Source organism: Onychostruthus taczanowskii, unplaced genomic scaffold, assembly GCF_017590055.1.
Source record: "Onychostruthus taczanowskii isolate IOZ18803 unplaced genomic scaffold, ASM1759005v1 scaffold39, whole genome shotgun sequence".
In the NCBI taxonomy this organism is placed as follows: domain Eukaryota; kingdom Metazoa; phylum Chordata; class Aves; order Passeriformes; family Passeridae; genus Onychostruthus; species Onychostruthus taczanowskii.
Window position 1 is genome coordinate 5,738,902 of NW_024501348.1, and position 21,604 is coordinate 5,760,505.

The 21,604-nt window shown below is 38.5% G+C and overlaps 1 protein-coding gene across 1 annotated transcript in view; it reads left to right on the forward strand.

Moving 5' to 3' along the window:
* ME1 (malic enzyme 1) overlaps positions 1–21,604 on the forward strand; it is a 155,475-nt gene that overhangs the window by 818 nt on the left and 133,053 nt on the right. The gene's annotated exons all lie outside the window — the stretch shown is intronic.

Consider the following 21,604-nt stretch of genomic DNA (forward strand, 5'->3'; position numbering starts at 1 on the left):
CGCTTCCTCTTCCTCCGGGCGGCGGGGGGCGGCCGGTGCCCTCCCGCCGCCGCCCCTGCGGGCCCGGGCCGCGGAGCCATCCCTCGGCGGCCCCCAGGGGATAGGAGCTGCAGCAGCAGCACGGGGAGGAGGATGCTGCTGAAAGTTACGCCGCTCTGATGCGAGTTCCTGCTGCCGTGCTTCTGTTTTCCCGGTACCCTCCTTCTTTTCCAATCCTCTTCTCCACGGATGCCCCACCTCGTTTCCTGCGGGTAGAAGTGGCTGCCCTGCGTTTTCTCCTCTAGCAGGGTGGAAAATGTGTTTATCGCAACTATTCCTCTTGGAGCTCTAAAATGCAACTGCAGTTTCCTCCCCGCTCTGCATCAGCTAATGCAGTCAGCTTTTCTGAGAGATGCCATAGCACAGCAAAACCTTTTTGACACATTTCCAGTGTGCTTAAGAATGATGATTCAGCTTCATCAAACTTTCTAAGCTTGTAAAACTAATCTGAGAAACATAAAGCTGAGTAGAGAAGTGTTTGCACAACTGCCTGATAAAGATGCAAAGTTCATATAATAGAATAATTAAATTGGTATGACAAGCCCTGAATTTACTGCTAAAATGAAAATTGGTTAAAAGTAGATAATAAACCACACCTAGCACATGAAGCCTTGGTCAGACCCTTACCTCCAGATTTCACCCTGCACATTAACTGGAATGGTGCTCTGACTTGTACATCCACATTAGAATGTATATACAGTCATTTTGTTTATTGCTGAGTTGGATAAATTGACAAAAACTGTGTCTCTCGTTTTACTGGACAGGTTGACTCATCACTAAAAGGTCCATGTGTAAGTTAGATGAATAGTGCTTTTATTAGTCTTGGTGCTTGACAACAAAGTTTCCTTAGAGGCTGTTTTAAGTCTGTGTAGGCCTGAGAAGGTCTCCTGAGGTCAGGAGAAAGGAAAATTTACCAAAATATAGCTCTCCCAAGAAGAAACCAGGCTGTTTTGCTTGAGTTTGTGTTTAAGCAGCTGTAATATTCATGGAAAAAGTCTGATTCAGCGTAACCAGGAAGGCCAACCCAACAGAAAACTCACCTTGTTTAAAGAAATGAAAAGGGGCCTGTTCTAAAATGCATTGACTGAAGGGCAGTCAGAGGCAGGCTCACTGCGATGCTCACGCACCTTACATCTTGCCTCTGAACAGCGTACAGTAGGGATGGGTCGTCACAGATGAGGTGCTAAAGAGGAAGGGCATTGCTTGATTTTGATATACAGGAGAGAGGAGTTACAGAATATTCTGAGCTGGAAGAGACCCACAAGGATTATCAAGTCCGGCTCTTAAGTGAATGGCCTGTGTGAAGATCAGACTGCCAACCTTGGTGGGTTAGCACCATGCTCTTTGTGGGTTAGGCCTTATTCTTTCTTACTCTCTAAGTGGTGGTATAGCACATGTGTACCATAAAGCAGAGAAGCAGGAAAAGATAGTTGTTCATTACCAGTAAACAGAATTTGATGTTAGAAATGCTCAGCTGCAAAATCTGGGCTTTGTGCCTGTGAGAAAAGTCTGGTCCTGGTGTGGTGTAGGACAGGTAATCCCATTTTGTGACAGAGACAGGTGATATGTTTGTGGGTGTAGATGTACTACACCCTAATATATGTATGTACACCCACACCCTAATATGTGTATATTTGATTCTGTGTAGGTTCACCAAATTCAGATATGTCGAGGACTGTTCACATGGTTGCCAGTTTGATAGCTTGTGGCCTGCCTGCACACATGGACCTGCTACTCCCAGTTCACTCTCTGTTGTCAAGGCTGTTAAACAAGCATCAGGTTGCTGAAAATTTAATTTAAAGTAGATAAAATATTTCCTTTAATGATTCTAAAGTACAGGGATTTCTTGCAGTCCTGCAAGGTGCCAGAACTTTCTGCTATCTTGGCCCTGTCAAGGAGTTGCAATTTCTTAGGATCAGCACTTTCTTTTGGATTTGGTGCAAGTTTTAAGCAGCCTATTTGCACTTATGTGGCAAAAGTAGACTGTAAGTACTAAATAGTGGTATCTAGCAGTGACTTGTAGAAAAGGAAGGCAAATGATGTTTTCAGAGTCTCTTAAGAGACAGATACCCTGGCAAGCAGGTAAAACTGAATTGTTTTACCTGCTTGCCAGCTTCAGCTTGCAGGCTTCAGGATGTGGGAGCTTGGGGCCTATGTCCTCAAGTAACACATTCCTTTTCTCAGACAAATTAAAAATTTTACATGGAACCATTCATACTTGAACATCTTTAAAAACAGATGTAAGAAGAAATAAGTGCTAGATTTAAAAAGAAAAAACCCCAATCAAAACAGAAAACTCAGTCCCAAAACCCTATCTCTATTTAGGTGCTCCATTTAAGTGTCCCACTCATTAAACAATAAAACTGTATTTCTGCACACTTCTCCCTTTTTATACTTAAGCTTTCTGGCTTTTGAGAGAAAAGGGTGTGTGAATGCCAGGGTAAACTCAAATTTCTTATTTTTTGCTTGGCCTTTACTTTTACTTGGATGGCAAAACTGACTCCCCAGGCAATGTCATTTGTAAATCCTTAATGTTTGACTATGTTAGTAATTCACAAACATGTCCAATCTTCAGTGGGAAAAAGTTCAATTAAAAATCTTTGGTGGTTTTGTGATTTGTTTTCCCTCCCTTCCCTCCCCACCCCCTACAAAGCATTTTGGGTCCCTGAATGGTTTGTGCCATCTCAGCAGCAGTGATACATCAAAAATCATGTCAAACAGTGGATCGTAACAGACTGAATTTAATTACTTGAGGATGTGTGTCCAAGTATATGGACAATAATTGTAACTCAGTTTATTGTCTGAAATTTTAGGCTGTTAGTGTTTAAAAGTATATTTAGAACCTTTCTGGTAATTGTCTGTCTTTTTCCCTTAGGCAACCAAACACATTGTAAATAGCAATTGCAAGGAAAACAAACACAGTTTCACTTCTTTCCACTGAAATAGATTTGGCTGGGAGTTGTTTGCTCTTTCAGCTGATGAGCTACAGAAGTGTGGAAGTAATTTGCTCTTTCCCTACTGTAAATCTCATGCATGCTTCGTTCAGTGGACAAGTTTACAATTTTAAGGCTCGCAAACAGTTTAACACTGCAGTTTCATCTTTAATTTTTTACCTTTTAATATTTAAGCAAATCATATTTTCCTGTAAGCTAGTTATTTTCAGAATCTTGGTGTGAAGATAGACAATCACGTATTTCAATACAAAACTTTCCCAATAGCCTGTATTGGTTGCCAAGTGTAAACTCTTCCCTGACTGAGAAACTTTGCCATTGGAGAAATGCTTTGTTTCCAGGCTGCTTTTATATTCTTGCAGAGCAATTCAGTGAGCAGTAAATAAGTGACTCTATTAAATCTAAGTGCTGGAGGGCTCTTTCTCCTCCCTAGTTATCTAATTTTAACTCCTCCACTGAGTGACTGCTGTTGTCATTGCTGAGTATAATGTGTGTGTAAACTGTTTTCTTTCTCTTTATTCAAGTTGCACTAAAGCACTGTAGAATTTCAGTACAGACTGTCTGATAGGGCTGCTGAATTATCTGAGAGCACTCAGTGTCCATCCCAGCTGCAATTGCATTGGTGTCTTACCCTTATGTCTCCCAGATGTAATGCCCCTGAACCTTAGCAGGTTCCCACTAAGTGACATAGTTGCTGGCTGGAGTTGATTGTCAGTGCCTTGACTTACTGTGGGGTGTACTCTAGAAGGACCATACTGGAGCAGAGCGAAGGTCCGTTCATCCCATCATTATTTCTAACGGTGGCTCAACTGGAACCCTGAGGAGAGGCAGAAGAGTGAAGGTGCCTCTGGTGAATAATCAGCTCCAGGCTGAGGGAATGAGCAGGTGATTAGAGGGTCATTAAGATATGAATGTATATCTCTCCTATCGGTTTACACATGCTAGGTGTACTGATTTACTAAAAATCAATTGCACACTTCTTAGAGAGACTCACGGACTTCCCATTTTGCTCTACATTTCAGACAGTGGGATGAGCAAGCTTGTGAAATACAGAGTGTTCTGTACACAACTAGTTGCCTCTATAAAAGCAAATTTGATTTTGTTTGGGTGACATATGAAAAAGGTTTTATGACTTTGACATTAGTGGGCAACCCTGCAACAGGTCTCAGAAAACCCAAAAATCAGTAAAAAATCAGAAGTATTCCAGGGAGATTTTCTCTGTCTGATGGGTAAAATAGAAGAAGCATTTAAGAAATTCCTTTAAATAAATCTATTCCTTTATCAAATATCAAGCAGTAGAAAATTACTTTTCCTTCCACAGATAGTGTTCGTATTTTCACGTCTTAAACTTGTGTGTGCTTTGGGTGGGTCTTGTGGAGTGGTCAGTGCCCAATGAATGTTGCCATTGCCTTATCTGTAGATAGCTATTCTCGAAGAAAGCCGATGACATTGGGGATGGAGAAGGAAAACACTTCTTTAAATTGCATATTAGAATTATCTACAATTCATAATTAATTCATGAGATAGATTTTCTGGAAGTTACTTCATATTGCAAGGGCTTGTTTAATTTTAAGTGGTAGTAGGAATGAGAGTGCTTTTTATATGAGAAGATTGTTAGTTCCATGTGAAAGTTAAAGGTATAATCTGAGGAATTATTTTTAGTATAGTTGTAGATCATTCTTACTGTGTTGTACTTCCTTTAACTTTTTGCCCTTTAAAACTTTGAAGTTTTTAAAAGTAGTTGTTCTTGGTTCTTATCTTTTCCAGATCATATAGCAGAGCAATTCTGATCTTATAACCACATGATTTTTCAGGTCTTTGACAAGAGTGTGGTATAGTGTTTGTGCTAGCACAAAAAGTGAATAAATCTGGTCTTTGAAGCATTTTAGAGTGAATGTCTATCAATTTTGCCCATGTGTTTGACAAGCATTACATTTTTTATGTCTTACTGGGATATCCAACACTAGTTGCTGTTCTGTGAAATGGCAACTTAAAACAGGAGGTTCTTCAAGTGTGAAGTTGGTTTGTACAAGAACTGTTTGCTCTTTAACAATCAGGATCATAAGTTGCAGACTGGCAGAATGCAGCCACCTTGTGTGCTTGGGTTTTGGGCAAGGGTGTGAGCTTGATAGTGGCTCACTGGTGGGTACCACAGGGCTGGGTGAGGAGGTTGTCACACTGGTAGTGTATTCCTCCTTTCTGTAAACACCTTGTTGAGGTGTGAGCGAGGAGCAATCATGCGGGATGTCTTTTGTATGACTGCTTTTATTTTCAGTATGTGTGGAGAAGCTTTAAAAATAAATTCTGTGCTTTTTTTTCAAGTCTCTTATTTTAAGGCAGGTTGTCCTGTATACTATTAATAAGGAGAAAGTCTTGGAAAAAGCAGAGTGTTTAAATCAGATTATTTTATCACTATCTTCTAGTATTTTATTTTTTCTATTCTTCTAGTATTTATTTTATTCTATTATTTTATCACTATCTTCTTCTTTAATGTATACAGCTCGCAGAGTTCATTGCTTCCAATACTTTGCTCCTGACCTAGTAGGTGAGTCGCTGTGGTTGGTGTTACGTTCTTTTCTTCCTGTTGGCCTCCAGTTCTTTGCTTGCAGTTATGAAACAGTGCTGAGACAGCAAGTTGGGAACAAAGTTCTGTGACTTGAATTAAAAGCAAATAAAATGAAGGAGAAGACATTATGCACTAAGCTAAAAAGCATTAATAGCAACTGAATAGTGGTATAAGTTGTCACAGGAAGCTGAAACTTAGAACTGTTTTCCTGCAAATCTGCTTCAGGCATTAAAAACTATTTTCAGTTGTGTAATTTTCTTGTGAACTTCAGTAGTTGAATACAAAATTAACCTTTTTACTTTTGATTGAGAAATCCTATAGCCATTGGTTATAAATGCTACTTGAATAGAAACATTAATCTTGGCACAGAGCACCTTGTAAACAGGATCTCTGTATTTAAATTGAGTTAAATGTGCCTTTTGACAGTAGGTTTTATAGAGATGCTGGCCAGAGTACTTGAGCGTTGTTTTTTAATCCTACTTATGGATGCTGACAGTAAATAGGAGTAGAGTTCACTGAGAAATTTTACTTCTGTCTAGGTAAAATAAACTGCAGAGAGTATCTTGGAGTACAGAAGTTCTTACTTTGCATTCTGTACTTTATTTATCCAATTCTGCTGAATCAGTGTCTTGTATTGAGCTGTTGCCGAAAAAACCAGAAGTTGCCGCTGTAGGAGGCAGAAGGTTCCCTCCCCTCAGCCCTGCTTACGTTGTGGAGGGGAGGAGGAAGAGAACTGTGTGTGACACCAATGTTTCTTATTAACCAATGACCAGAGGTTAAAATGTGCCATCTCTGCTTTGTCATGCTTTCCTTCCTTGCCTGCTCAGGTGGGCTGTGTGTTTCATTCATTGCTTGCTTCTGCCTGCTGTTGCCCATGCCTGCATGAGTTGATGCAGAGTTTCATGCCAAAGGTTTCCTTGCTCCAGGCTCTGGAGGTCTGAAAGAGCGTATTATACCCTTCAATTAGGTCCTTCATTGAGTTTTTTCCAGTTTATAGTTGAGAATTTTTAGTGGAACAGCTGTTTTGAAGAAGCTTCAAAATGATCATTCATAGAGGATGTGATCCTGGGATTTCAGCTGCAGTAGCAAGTGGTTTGTCCTCACTGCAAATCTGAAGAGGTCCTGTAAGGTGTCATTTGTGCTCCCTTGGAGGTTGATGGTGTGGTCTGTGGCCCATCGTGGCTGGAAGACTAGCATGGAAAGTGCAGAAAATAACAGAAATAACACTATTGGTTTGTGTGCCTGTCTAATGAGATTGGTTATACTATAATAAAATTTGTTGGTAGTAGGTCATTAGTTAAGCTTTGTTTGAATCTTCTTGTCATTCATGGAGATGCTTTCTCTGTGCCCAGATCAGGCCTGGCCTGTGACTAGGAGTAGTTTTACAGAAATTATCTGTACTGTCTGATTTAATATAACACCAAGGAGCTAAATCTGTTATAGGAAAAAGGCAATAGAATATGGGTAGGATTAACAGTTTGTAATATATGGTAGCCTAAATTTGTTCAGGAAACTGCAGACAAAAATGACTCAACAAATATGTACCTACAAAGTAGGATAGGTGGGACTTGGAACAAGTCCCCATGGTAGAAGTAGCAAGGCTATGCATTAAATTGCAGGAGACTGGGGAAAGGCTTTGGTGCTTCAAGTGTTTTACCTGATGTAGGAATTCAAATATTTAAATAAAGATGCTAATGGTTTCTATTAAGAGGCAGAGGATGAATTTGGCTTGATGCTAGGATGTTCTGCCGTACCATTCAGGGAGAAGAGTATCGTACACAGTCACCAGCACTGCTTTCTGGAAGGGCTTGCAGTCATGAGAAATCTACCTTACCCAACTGATATATTAAGAAGTGTTATTTATTGTTGGTATCTATTCTCAAAACCTATGAAGTGACTTCTGGTTCTGAAATTGCAACTGTGCAAGCTCTCTGTGGATTGTGTTGTATGTCTGTTCATCTTAAAACAAAAAAAAAATCAAAGTCATGGATGAAGAGTCAAGGAAGATGGGGAAGCCATCTAATAGGTGCTTTAAGAAATTGTCAAAATAAATTGAATAATTTTTATTACTATTCACCCTATGCAGCCTTCATAGATTGGGCTGCTGTGTTGGTCACTCTTCTTTACCTTAACCTTTCTCCCCTCAGCAGCAAATTTATACCTTTAATTGAGAAGTAAATGATTGCTGTCAGGCATATTGATACTGAATCTCCATGAATTTGCATTTTAAAAATATTTCTTTCTTTTTTTTTTTCTAGAATGAAATTATATGCTTCCAGAGAAATAAGAAAATTGCTGTGTAATTATGTGTTGGGTTATCATTATGACTAATTTTCTTGATTTTGTGATGTGCAGCATGACAGTAGGAATTTTAAGGTTGCCTCAAAGGACTGTCAGTGTGACACACATTACAGATAGCTCCAGGAGCTGGAGCTGACAGGAAAGCTAAGGGTTGGAGCATTCTCATAAATAAGCTCATGGCATTTATAAGGATGATAAATTTGTGTAGGAGGTATTAGGGAAAGACCTAAGAACCTGACCCTAAAACCAGTTTTAGTAGTGTAAATGAATGATAGAAGGATTCAAGAGAGGAAGCTGCTGCAAAACTGTCATGAAATTAATAATGCATTAATCCTGGTGCATTAATCCTTAAAAATACCAAAAAAAACAACCCATTGTCATCTGGAGAGTCTGAGCTCCTTTAACCTTCACAGATTGCTTGTTTCCTAGAAGCCAGTGTAGAAAGAAATGTTGAAATATTCATAGTTTGCAAGGTAAGTGGTTTTGGCTAGTCTGACTAATTTGTTTAAAGTGATAAATATTACAGTATCTCATTTTATGTTTAGTTAAGATGACTTTACCAATCCAAATCTTTGGTTAATTTCAGTGATAAAAAATGCTGTGGAGAAAGCTAAATTTGTTTCTGTTAAAAACAGGTCTCTAATTTTGTCTGAGAATTACTTATGCATATTCCTTGGTGTAGCTTATTTTAGGAGTTAATGAAAAATAACCCCTGCATTGCATGCATAAGGAAACATGTTTTGGTCTTAAGCTTTGCTAATGTAATTTGTTGCATAATTCCGGAAGCAAAAATCCTGCCTTAGAAGAAGGAGGTCACGGGGCACCCTGGAGGCAGTCCTTGCAGGCCACTGTGTACTTTCTGTTCAAATCAGTGTTTGTAATTTACTTGAACGCTGTTAGTGCCTATTTCTGTGTGAAACATAATACTCTGAGCAGGGCCTGAATTTGTTTACAGTACAGAGGAAGCAGGGGAAGTGCTTTTTATATACATAAAGAACACATAACATAGAACTGAAGGGAAAAAAGCTCTTATGATCTGATTACTTCAGACTTTCAGCCAAAGATGTGGAAATATGTCAGGATGTAGTTGTCTGGTGTGGGAGCTCAGAAAGCACATTCCTCAGTCCTAAGATATAAGTGAGGCATAGAGCAACCATGAATTTTATCATTGCATGTTTATGCTTAGGTTTTGCTTGCTTTGTTTGAGTAGCATCTGTTACCCATTTCTGGCTTAGAATTTTTTTTTTTCCCTCAAAAAACAAAGTCTAATATTAAAACTAAATCACTGTTCTGCTTGTTCTTATCCCTCTTATCATTAGAAGTGATTTGAAAAATTGCAAACACCTTTGGTTCAATGTAACTGCTTAAATAGATGCAGTCTTGAGTCTTCTGTTAGTATTTTAGATTCATCTGTCTTATTAATGAATTGTGTTTATCTTTATAACAGAGTAGGTGCTATGAGGTATGGAATCATTTTGGTATCCAGTGCAGATTGGATATCACAGTTTAGTTTTCTTCCTCTTGTCCCTTGTGAGAGATACCCTTTTAAGTTTTCTTTTGGCATGAGCTTAGATAGTACTGCTCTGCATGAGAAGAGCAAGAATTATTTTGAAATACATAATTCCTTTTTCCACAAAGGCAAAAATAATTCTGGCTTTTTAACGACAAAGAAAAAAAAATCTTTGCCTTAAATCAGTGCTGGAAGGGAGTGCATAGTAGTGATTATGAAGCATGCTGTAACATTTATGGTACTGGTGTCTGGCTGACTTACTGGATTTCATCCTCCAGATACCTGACTTTACAAAGAAGATTTATGTGTGTGGGATGTATTTATGAAAGAGACAGTAAAGCCTCTTTACCTAAATAGTAAAAGAGAATTCAATAGTTACAGATAAATGTCAGAATAGAAGAACATAGTATTGTCCAAGTAAAATGAATAACTGAGTTTGCCAAAGCACTTAACGTTTTGATTTGACTTGAATCTCTACTATTGAAAGGTAGAGATTATCTGCTGCTATTTACAGGAAAATAGAAAAAAACCGTGAAAATTAATTTCAAAGTTTTGATTTTGTGCTGTAGCAGTTCCCTAAGGTCCTTAGGTTTGTGTAGCTTTGGTTTACCCCAGGCATGAGCCAGTTTTAAAAGTTATCTCATAGAAAGAAGGGCTGGGTAAGAATGGAGAGGCTTCTTTCAAGGGATTGGGATTCAGGCTCTTGGGCCTTCTGCAGGAGTGAGACCTTGCAGCAGTTTTTTCTTATCTCTGTCCAGTCGTTTCAGTCTTCCTCAGATCATATGTTTTAGGTGACTGCTTGACATGTTAATTCCAAAGGTTTCTCTGAAATTCTTCTCTTGCTTTGGCTGGAGCTCATGTGGGACAGTTGTCCTTTCAATTCCAAGACATCATCTTGGTATGTTTCAAGTTGCCTCTGTCCCAGGAGTGTTTTGAAATGCAGTCATGCAAATTTATGACTTACTATAGTCTTGGGAGAACATAAAATCAGTGTGGTTTATCTGTTTTTGTATTTGTTGCTTTTCGTTAAGACAAGAGTTCATGACAGATTCTCTGAGGTTGAGGCTTACCAATTGCATAGCTTTCTGTAAATGAAATCTGGATAAAGCATTACTCTTGTTCATGTAATAGAGGATTTGGCATCTGCCTGGTTTTTAGGTCAGTCAAGGGTCAGATAAAAAAATAGCTTGCTAATTCTGAGTTATGGTTTTTAATTCCTATAGAGCATGGCAATTCTTACATTTAGCACAACACAATGGATCAACTAAGTGCATCTATTGTAGCTGGGGATAAATAAATAAATCTGAATGAGTAAAGAGGTATCAGAAAAGATGTCTTACTGTGTAAGACAAAGATGTCTTACTGTGCAGTACCAAGAGGGCTTGCAGCACTCATCCTCAACAACTTCTTGAAAGGAACACTTATCTAAGCTCAGAAAAAAACAGAGCATCTCACTTTTCATCTTACCTGGGGAAAGAGAACCAGTGTGGCTCTGTCTTGTAGCCACTCGTGTTGTGTTTGCTGTAAGAGCAAAGTGTTCCAGGTCAGGAGTCTGTGTGAACCTGGAGCCTCTGAGCTCCTGCCAGGCTGTTTGTCGTACTGAGCTCTTGTGCTTCTTGGAGTACAGGGATAAACACCAAGTAGGAAATAAAAAGTGAGTGCTTTCTTTTGAGGTGTAATTCTTGGGAAAAGAAATATTACTCTAGGATAAAGACGCTCATCCTTCAAACTAACATTATTTCCTAAACTTCCTGAACTTTGTGTCATTTATGGCAAGAAGTAACTTTCTTTTGGTTTATAGTTACCAAGTCCTCTAAGTATTCTATAGTAAGGAGTAGTGGTTAAAATGGAGGTAAGAAGACTAGATGAATATAGGAAAGCATCATATAGTTGTCATGATTTACCACCAGTAATTTAAACAGGGGGGGTGGCTGACACCCTTTCTGGGTTGCTTTGAGGTACACTTGACAAATCTTTAAAAGCTTTTTTTGTCTTACTTCAGAACTCTGTAATGCGTATGAGTACACACATTTTCCCCCCTTAATTACTGAGCTCTGCTTTATCAAGAGACAAAATATTGTAGTAGATTGGGCACTGGACTGGAAACTAGGTCATGCACTAAGAATATTAAATGTTAGTAATTTAGTTTTCTCATCTGAATAGGGAAACAGCATTTGAGAAATGTTCAGGATGAAAACTAATATGAAGTACTTGGTCTTGTATAATTAGTCATTTTAGATAGTGTTTACATTGTTGTTTTTATACTGCTATAATCTAGTTTCTATATACAATTTCTTTCCTTGGTGGGGGGAATCATCTTTTAGTTTTTGCAGTAATCAGTCAGCAAGCTGATAGTTCTTTAAAAGTCATATCTAAGTAGACCCATGTTGAATCTGTAAGTCCTGACATATTTTATCCATGTCCTTTTACTTTCTGCTGTATTGCAATTAAAAGTAGAGGGGGTATTAATGGATTTGCAGTCTCCTGAACATACAGTTTCCTAGATCCATGAAAATCCATTAGACAGGACTGCAAATCATGGCCCATACTGAATGCGGTGGGGGGAAAATGAAGATCTGAATAGGTAGGAAGAACTCATCCATCTGTGTAGCTAAACCTGCTCCTGGCCGCAGGCCATGCTGTAACATGCAGATTAGTTCCAATTAGATGAAGTGGTAGCTGACCCTTGGCTGCCTCCTCTAAGCCTCCTGGTCCTGGGCAGCATTCTGAGGGTTGCCTCCCTTCCAGCTAAATGGGGAGAAGAGGTGAGAAGTGTTCAGTATTTATCACCTGAGTGCCTGGGGAAACTCAGGTCAATACTTCCTGCAAGAGAAGGTATTTTAACCTCCAGCTAGGCACTGTTCAGTCGTTTTTAACTCAGTGAAACTTCACTTCTTTAAGAAGCTAGAATTGTCTCCAGGACTTAAATGCATGTCATGATGTGAATGAAGGTTGACTTTCTAAGGGTATATTTAGCTGTCTGACGATTTTGCTAGCTACTGAATAGGTAGAGGTGATACAAATCTGACACCCACTGTTTTCCCAGACTTAAGAATTTTGATGTTTATTCCCTAGAGAAATTGTCCTGCACAAAAATTGTGTATAAAGGCTGAATAAAACCACCTTGTATGCTGGAGCTATTACTGTCAAAGATAACTTTTAAAGTTTTTTTGATTCTTTCCTAAAATGTGCTAAAACAAATACATGTGTATGTCTTCTAAATAGAAGGAGCTGCATACATTTTCTTTCTTATGATATTCTTGGGAATCAGACTTCTCTAGTGTAAATACCCAGGAAAATAAGATTTTCTTTGAAAGATAACTCAGTGAAGTTTTAACAGTTGGCAAAATGAATCTATTTGGACATCAAAATATTGAATGATATCCTAATACGCTCCTATTTTGTAATAATTTCTTAATTCAAAGTGGATTCCTTTTTTCTGTTATGGGTTTCAGCAGTGACCATAAAGCCTACATGAAGAATTGATATCTGTGAATCTAATCCTGAAAATAATTATTTAAGTTGCTGCAGAAAACTAATGCTTGTCTGGCTGTGCTCCAACTTGCCAGCAGTGCAACTCTCAAAGTATACACGGTAAGCATTTTTTTTGTCCCTGAAAATACTTACATGCATCTATTTACTAAAATACAAAGAAATAATCTTTCAGCTACCATGAGGAAATGTGGCACATGCATAAAAGCCCCATTTATCTTGTACTGACCTGTTACTTACACTTCATTACTTTACATAGGAGAAGCTGCCGTGTGGAGAACAGAGCAATAGGGCAGTATTAGACATACAGCTGTAGGGATCCAAAGCTGCATCTCTTTTGGTGAGTCTGCTCTGCATTCCCTGCATCTGTTGTCCTCAGCAAATCTAATAAATAATTATAATAGTAAAATCGTCATTAGTCTCATTTTGGTGCTGTGGGTGTTGTGCTAGCGCTGTGAGAAATGCAGCTTGGGTTAAAGATGGTATGAAGAGAAATTTTTTCTACCTGCCCTGTCCTTTCTTCACTTCACATTATATGTTGTTATAGGCAAATGGATTTCTGTTTCCAACACAAAATAAATGTTTGCAGGAGCAGAACCTGTTTTGGCTGGAAACTTCTTTTGGGTCATATCTTAAAGAGAGCCTCAGCCTCTCTAGATTGTGTTTGCTGGTGTTTGACTCTGCCTTGAAATGAGTAGTTAAAGGAAAATGCATGTTAACCATTGAGTGGTTTTGTTTGATGTGGCTTATGGGACTGCAGTATTTGAAGTAATCACAACAGCATGTCTTGGTTTTAAAATAATACCTTGTAAACAAAAGTACTCCCTCTCTTAGAGTTTTCCATGCTAAGGACCTTGCAAAGAGAGTATTTTTACTCTCAAATGTCTCAATGTCTCTCAAATATCTCTCAAATGAATGTTTTCCATTATTTAACTAACCCAATTTAGTCAGTGCTCTGACATTTTATCTGTACAGTAAGTTTTGTCAAAGCATGTTAGTTTAATTTTGGGGAAATTTTTTGGGGTGTATTTTATTGTATATTGCACTGAAATTGGCCTGTCTCAATGAGGCTTTGCAATATTTTGTCCCAGATTCATGAATCAGTTATTTTATGTTGCTAAAAACTGGTGCTTCTTGAAATAATCCTTTTTTCTGTGAAGATTGTTGTCTGAATGCTGCTTAGTGAAAGATGGTTGTAATATCACAGGGAATGTGAGTGAAATGTTATTATAAAACCAGAATGTAATTGCTGTCAAAAGGGATCTCAGAAGTCAAACCTCCTACTCAAGGCAGGGTCAGATATGGAGACAGGACAGGTTGCTCAGGGCTGTATTCTGTCAGGTCAGGAAAATCTCGAAGATAAAAACTGTACAGCTTCTCTGGGCAACCTCTGTATGTGTTTGCACTCAAGAGAAATTTATTTTTTCATTATATTTAGTCTGAGCTTCTCTTTTATCTTATGCTTGTTGTCTCTTGTCCTTCTGCTGTGTACTGCTGTAGAGAGCCTGGATCTGTCTTCTAGACAGCCTCTGCATAGATGCTGGAAGGCTGCTCTTAGGTTCCTTCCAAAACATTCTCTTTTCCAGGCTAAAAAAGCTTAGTTCCATAACTGGGGATGTGCTTCAGCCCAAATCATCTTGGGGGCCCTTTACTGAACTTGCTCAAGTCTATCAATGTCTTTAGGGACTCAGAGTTGGGCTCTGCAGTCTAATGAGTGCCAAGTAAGCAGAGTGGTCATTTCCCTCAGCCCGTGTCATACCATACTACTGCTGATACAGCCCAGGATACTATTGGCTGCCTTTGCCTGTGCACACCAGTGGCTCCTGCTCAGTTTGCTGTCCACCATGTCCTTTTTGACAGACCCACTTCTTCCCAGCCAGTCAGTCTGTTGCCAGCCTGAATCATTGCAGCCTGTATTGTTTACTTTCTGGATTGCAGCATTTTGCATTTGTCTTTGTTGAATTTCGTAATGTTCCTGTCAGCCCATTTCTCCAGGCTAAGTCCCTTTGGATGCCAGCCCTGTTCTTGGGTGTGTGTATATCCACAGTTGCCCCTGTGTGGTGCCACTTGCACACCTGGTGATTTTGTGCTCCATGCCCTCTCCAGGTCGTTGATAAAGATGTTAAACAGGACGGGGTCCCGTTACAGACTCCTGAAGCAATCTTAATGGGAGGTGCAGTGAAACCCATTAACTGATTCCTTTTTAGCCCCATCATCCAACAGCAGCCTTTTACCCATCTGGTTGCCCACCCATTTACACTGTAGTATCCCAACTTGGGTGCATGGATCTTTTCAGATCCAGTTGTCAAAGCCTTCCTTAAAGTGACATAAATGACATAGTCTATGTTCACTTGTCTGTAAGTGCAGTCATTTTACCACAGAAGGCAATCAGGTTGATCAGGGATTATTTATCATTGGCTTAAGTCCAGTCTGTGATTTCCTGCTTGCCTTTTTCTGTTCACTTGTGATCTTGAACTGTAGTAGTTCATGGTCATTACATCTAAGGCTGGCATTGATTATTGTATCCTCAGTCAGGTCTTCCTAATTTGTGAAAAGCCAATCCAGTTTTGCATCACCCCTAACTAGTTCACCCAGAATCTCCTATATAATCTCTGACACTTCCCAGTAACCTTCTGGATTGTTTGTGTCTCGTCCTGTTCTTCTAGCAGAAATGAAGGATGTTGTGATGAACTCTCTGTGTGTGGAGACACAAGGCTTGATTCTATTTCAGAAGGCTGATTTATTATGTTATATATTATACTAAAATACTACATTTAAACTATACTAAAAAAAACAGAAAAGAAAAATCAGAAAGTTACAAAGAATAAAAATAAAATATAATACATAACAAAAATTCTGTAACTACTCACAGCCTTAACACAAGTGGCTGTGATTTGTCATAAATTGAAAACAATCCACGTAAACCAATAGAAAATACTACTGTTACATTCCACAGCAGCAAATAGTTATTGTTTACATTTCTTTCCTGAAGTTCCCAACTCCTCAGAAGGGGAAAAATCCTAAGAAAGGATTTTTAATAAAATATCATAACTACAAAGGAGATTAAAGACTATCATAAGAACAGGGAACTGTGATCTGGAGACTTACCTTGCATGTACTCAAGGAACAGACAAGAACAGTTTGTCAGCTTGATATGGGATTACTGTTATTGCCACCTGCTGCAGTCAGAGATTTCAGTTACTTGGCTAAGCATTTATATTCTTCCTATAAAAACAGCAGCAGGAGGAGGAAATGTTTGCATACACATTGCCTATGTGCATGACCTCTATGTCAAACTTGTGCATTTTGTTGAATAGGTATCTCTTAGCAATATTGTGCAAGTTTTAGAATACTTTAAGAAAAGAGAAGTTATTGTGTTTTTTGGTTCCCCTGCTGCTATTTGTGGAATTTTAAAAGTGTGATTTTTAATTTTTTTTTTTGTTTGTTTGTGTGATTTTGAAATCAGCGCTTCTGTAAAGGAAATACAGAGTAATTAGGGAAGCTCCTCTAGAAGCTGGGGAAATACTTACTTCAGTAGATGTTCATTCTGTTTGTGTAAGTAGTTGTTGTGAGCAGAAGGTCTATCAGAACCCTCTAGTTCTCATCCAGTCTTGCTCTTTCTGGCCCTAGAGAAGGCCATCTGGGGCTGTTTCTGAAGCAAAATTGTTCATAATAAGTTCAAGGAATTCTTCTAATAACTACTAAGTGAATGATCCCATCTTCACAAAAGAACTTAATTTCACAGATTGAGAACCTTCTGGCTGGGTCTACAGAGCAACTAAGCTGTGATGATTTTATTTCTTTTATTTTCTATACACTAGTTGTTTTTACTCTCCTCAGCTCATTCAGGTTTTGGTGCTTGGAAATTAAACTGCCAGCCACAGTCCAAGTGTGCTGCAGAGGAGACATAAAGGGAAGCTTTTAAAAGCCCTCTCAGGAACTGTGTCAAGCTGTCTTCTGCTCCAGATGAGTGAATTATTAAAGTAGCTACTACCTCTGTTGCTGAATAAAGTAATACAAAAGCTAGCAATGGCAACTTGAAACTCTCCTGGCTAGCAACCTACAGATAGGTTGCTGTAGTTAAGAGTTCAAAGCATTCTGTCTTGCTGTCATAACTGATTTCAGTCACTTGAAAAAAGGTGTAATTGGTCTTGCTAGAATTCTGCCTCTGATATTTGGAATCTTTAGTTCTCTGTTTCTTCTGTGTATTTTTAGCTCACAGCTGTTCCCAGGCCAAGTACCTTTCTTAAAGCTGTTTTACAGCTTTAGGTTTTGCTTGGATTCTCAGTATTTTCTGGATGCCCTAATAGTAGCTTAGAAACTGAGACTCAGAGTCACAGAATAATTTGGGTTGAAAAGGACCCCTGGAGCTTATATAGTCCAGCTTTTTCCTCAAAGCAGGGACAGCTTCAAAATACTGCAACATATACAAATATAATGAAACCAGATCAAAAAGAGCCTGGTGGATCTATAGCCTAGAGGAAAGAGGGATGCCTGTATACTTTTACCTTTGAGTTCCTTAAAAAGATTGTCCCACTGCACTGAAAGGTTGCTGAATGTGCTGTCTACTTCAAAGGTTTAAAGCAACCTCTGTGGCATTTACTGGCCAACTGACCACCTTCCTTGTTGTGTTCTAGACCTTCAAATAAGCTGGAGCCCTACAGGCTCAGCAATCTTGGTGACTAGAGAAGAAACTTGTCTGCTAGAAGTTTGATAACTATGGAGTTACAAGAGATATGAGTAAACTGTAAAGCTTGGCTGGCAATAAAGAAGACATATTGGGGCTGAACTTGACTTAATCAATGATAATAGAGTAGAAGTAGCACCAAAAAAAGGTTTCATGAGTCAGAATCCCCACTGATCAGGAAGTTCTTCAGAGAGAAAGCCAAAATCTGTTGCTGTAGTTCCTGTTGGAGGTTCAGCTGGTTTTTTTGAATTTGCAGTTTCTCTGAGTCATGTGCAATTCTTATGACTGCACAACTCAGAATAATTTAATCATATTATTCTTGCTTATGTTAACATGTCAGTGGAAATCTAACAAGTACGTAATAAAAAAGAATGTGACATTTTTCTTTATTCTGTTGGAGAGAAAAACATAACACTTGCTATAGCCTGTGGTCATATTAGAATAGTTTCCATACCAATCTCTTACATCTTAAATAAAGTTATGTGCTCACATGTATAGATTTGTAAACAGTATGCAAGTAGTAAATGCTGTGGTTGATGGCCTGTATTTTCAACAGCAAATGGCATAGATCTGTAGATCAGACATCCACGATATATAATGTTAAGGATTTTTAATGAGATGTTGAGGTTTGGAGCTATTAAAAATTGTTTAATTTCTTTTTTGTTTGTTTTGTTTCCTTTGTTAGCCAGCGGAATATTTGTAGTGGTTTTGTGTTTGGTTTGTTTGGGGTTTTTTATACTTCTGAGCTAACTGTAGTCTGATCCCATGAACTGAACATCTACTTACAGTTCAGGCATATTAGATGAACTCCTGGAACCTATTTCTAACTAGTTGTTATCCAAAAAGAATTCACTTCAAGTGCTACAAGACTGTTCCACAACATGAGTGAAATACAGTGAGTGGTGACAGCCAGGGAATTTGATTCAAAAGTCTGCCTCCAGTTCAAGCAAAATACCTAATGTGCATATACCTAATATGTATCATTAAGAAATAAGGGATCAAAGCCTTTAGTTGTCAGGGTTTAGGCAGTTCTGTAGGCTCCAACATATTTTAGTGCAGTAGAAATGTTTCATTGTATGTTTTAAATATACACAGATGTATGCTGTGGTTTAAATCCATGCAAGAGAAGACAATAGCCTTTATACAAATTTCACTTTGATCAAATGCAATTTATGATTTTGCTGGGGTTTAAAGTTAATGCTGATATACTGTGGTTTGTTTCTGCTTGAGCAACCATCCTTCTCATAACAAGGAAGTGAGAGAATTTCACCTGTAATAAGATCAGTGAGATTTGACATGCACCAAAATGCAGGCAGCACTTTCCTGGGAGTGTCCTGTCATTTCTCTTCCATGCTGTCATCCGCCTCAGCTGACTAAGTTGTTAAAACTAGCAAAGGCAACTTAAAATACTGCTGGCTTGCTACCTACAGATAATTTGCTGTAGTTGAGAGAAGTATGTGATTTGCTAGAATGTAATGATGAAATAGGCAGGTCTACATGTCAATTTTTTCACTATGTACAACATGTATTGCTTTTTTCCACTTGTACATAGTGAAAACCTCACTTGGGAGCAGTGCTTGCTCTGTGTGAATATAGGATAGGGTCTCTGAGTTAGAGTGATGAAAGTGTTTCTGCTGTGCTTACTTTTAACTGGTGTTCTAAAAATTAGGTGGGTTCCAATGTCCACATATGCATGTTACTAGTGACATACAGAGATGAAACCAAGTGCTCAAATTCCTGCATCTCTTACCACTGCTTGATGCTATTGCTATCTTCCTGTCTAATGTCTTGATAAAGTACTATTTCATAGGAGTCATTAAAAAGAATTAAATAGCTAACTGCCTTTATGCTATTAAGCTGATAGAATAATGTTATAAAATCTGTCTTGCTGTTGCTTAGTGCCGGTTCAAATACAAACAGTTGCATCTGATCTAGGGTTCAGTGGATGAGAAAGGCTGGTCTATCAGCCTTACCCATTGCTGACCTGCTGGCAGGATCCTAGTCTGTCTGCAGCTCCTCATGCTGGCAGCAAAATACAGCATTTAAATTCCCAAACCCTGCTGTTTTTGAAAAAAATTTGTAGGCCCTCCATTAATACGTTTTTTCTGCATATTCATTCAAGGCACAAACCCCATAAAACAAATTAATAAAAGGATCTTAGAGCTTGTTTTACCAAAATGTGGAATTGAAGAACAGAATGAAGAACCAGCTTTTTAGGTGTAAACCCTGTTCTGAAAGCTTGTAAGACCATCTGCAGGCCAGCTTTCCCATGAATTCTCATAGTATGGGAAGTGTGGGAAAGAACATATGTTCAAAGTGTTTATATTCATTAGTATTAATGATGTAGGCTCTCATTTTTATTTTGGTTCACTGCTGTGTGTGTACCCAGGAAAAAACTTCTAGAGTTAAAAAAACTTCTAGAGTTAAAAAGTCCTGTAATAGAATGATCACCTGGAAAATTGTTTACATGGTTCTGTAAATCTTTCTGATGGTCAGACACTAATCATTGACAATGTAAAATATTCATTTATAGGACATAGAGCAGGTCTGGTGAGGGGTTTTGAAAACAAGGCAGAATACAAATTGTGTACTTCAGCATTTTTAAGTGTCCCAGCCTAAAAGGTTTCCAGAATGTTTTTTACTGTCAGAGTAGTTAGGTGTTTTCTTGTATTTCTAGAAGAGAAAGCTGGTGAAGTGCATGCAAGAATCACCTCATTCAAGGGGCTGGAACACTTCAGGTTGTGTAAGTGCATTCTACTGGGAAAGTGTCCTGACTGATGTTCCATTTCCTCTTCTCTGCTTCAAAAAATGACAGGTGACATTGCTGTCGGCTCTCCCTTAAGCAAAGAGAGTAACAGCACTCAATTTCAGACATGGTACTGCATTAACCAGGGTTATATAGTTTTCATTTCATTTGATTGCAAATGTGTGACCAGATTGAAGCCGTTTTTTTTGTGAGTGGATGTGTTTAAAGGGTGGTTCACACAGACTCTTGAGCAGAAACAAGATACAGACCAAAAATTGTTTAACCAGACTCGCTTTGTTTTTTATAGCAATGATGTGAAGAGCTCTTAAAGGTTCTCTTGGGGAGGGATGGGCAGTGATTTCGTGGAAGGCTGAACAGAGGCTCTGCTGAAGCAGCTGTGTCAGTAGAGCCCTCTCATGGAGATGGGATGTGTGCCTTGCAGGAGGAAGTGTTTTGTCAGCGTAGCTTTGCTGCTGTCTTACACACCAGGAAGTGAGCTTCCAAAAGCATTCTTGTGTTGGCACATCCAGCGGGGCTTGGCTGGAGTTTGTGATTCCCTCCATGTGATCCAGCCTGGCACAGCCGTCTGTGTTTGCCTTATGTGGGCTGGTCCTGTGTTGGACAGGAGCAGACACAGAGCTCTGCTGGGACTTGATGTCTGCAGAGTCTGAGCTGAAGCAACATCCCTGAGAGAGGCATCTCTCTCACCCTCTCCCCCCTCCTTTGCTGTCACTTCTTACCATCGGTAGTGTTTAAAAAAAATAGTGTTCTGAATTACTTTTCTGTATGCAGATGAAAATGATCTCTTCTGGAATTTTACCTTAAAATATATAAATCCATTAACTGATACTGAATTATTGTTGAGCTGTGATAATTGGAGCTGTTTAACAATACAGTATTGGTAGGTTTGATAATCCTCTCAGAAACAGTGTTCTTTAATGTTTTTGCAGTGTCCACCGGCTTTTTTGTTTGTTTGTTTCTTTTTTTGCTTACAATTCTTCAAGGCTCAGAATTGACATAAAAAATCCCTCCAGCAATGTTATTTTTTTACAAAGTCAGACTTTAGATTTTTTTCTAATTTGTCAAATAATGTGAGAAAACACAATACATATACTGAGGAAAAAAATTATCTGTCTCTAATTATCTAAGAACAATGCTGTAACCAAAAAAATCATATTGAGGCTATAAATATTTCTATGATCTAACTTAGAAGCAATAATCATTAATAATATTATTAATAATAAATTAATATTAATTCATTATTAATAATATTTAATATAAATAAACAAATTAATATTATTTATAGTATAAA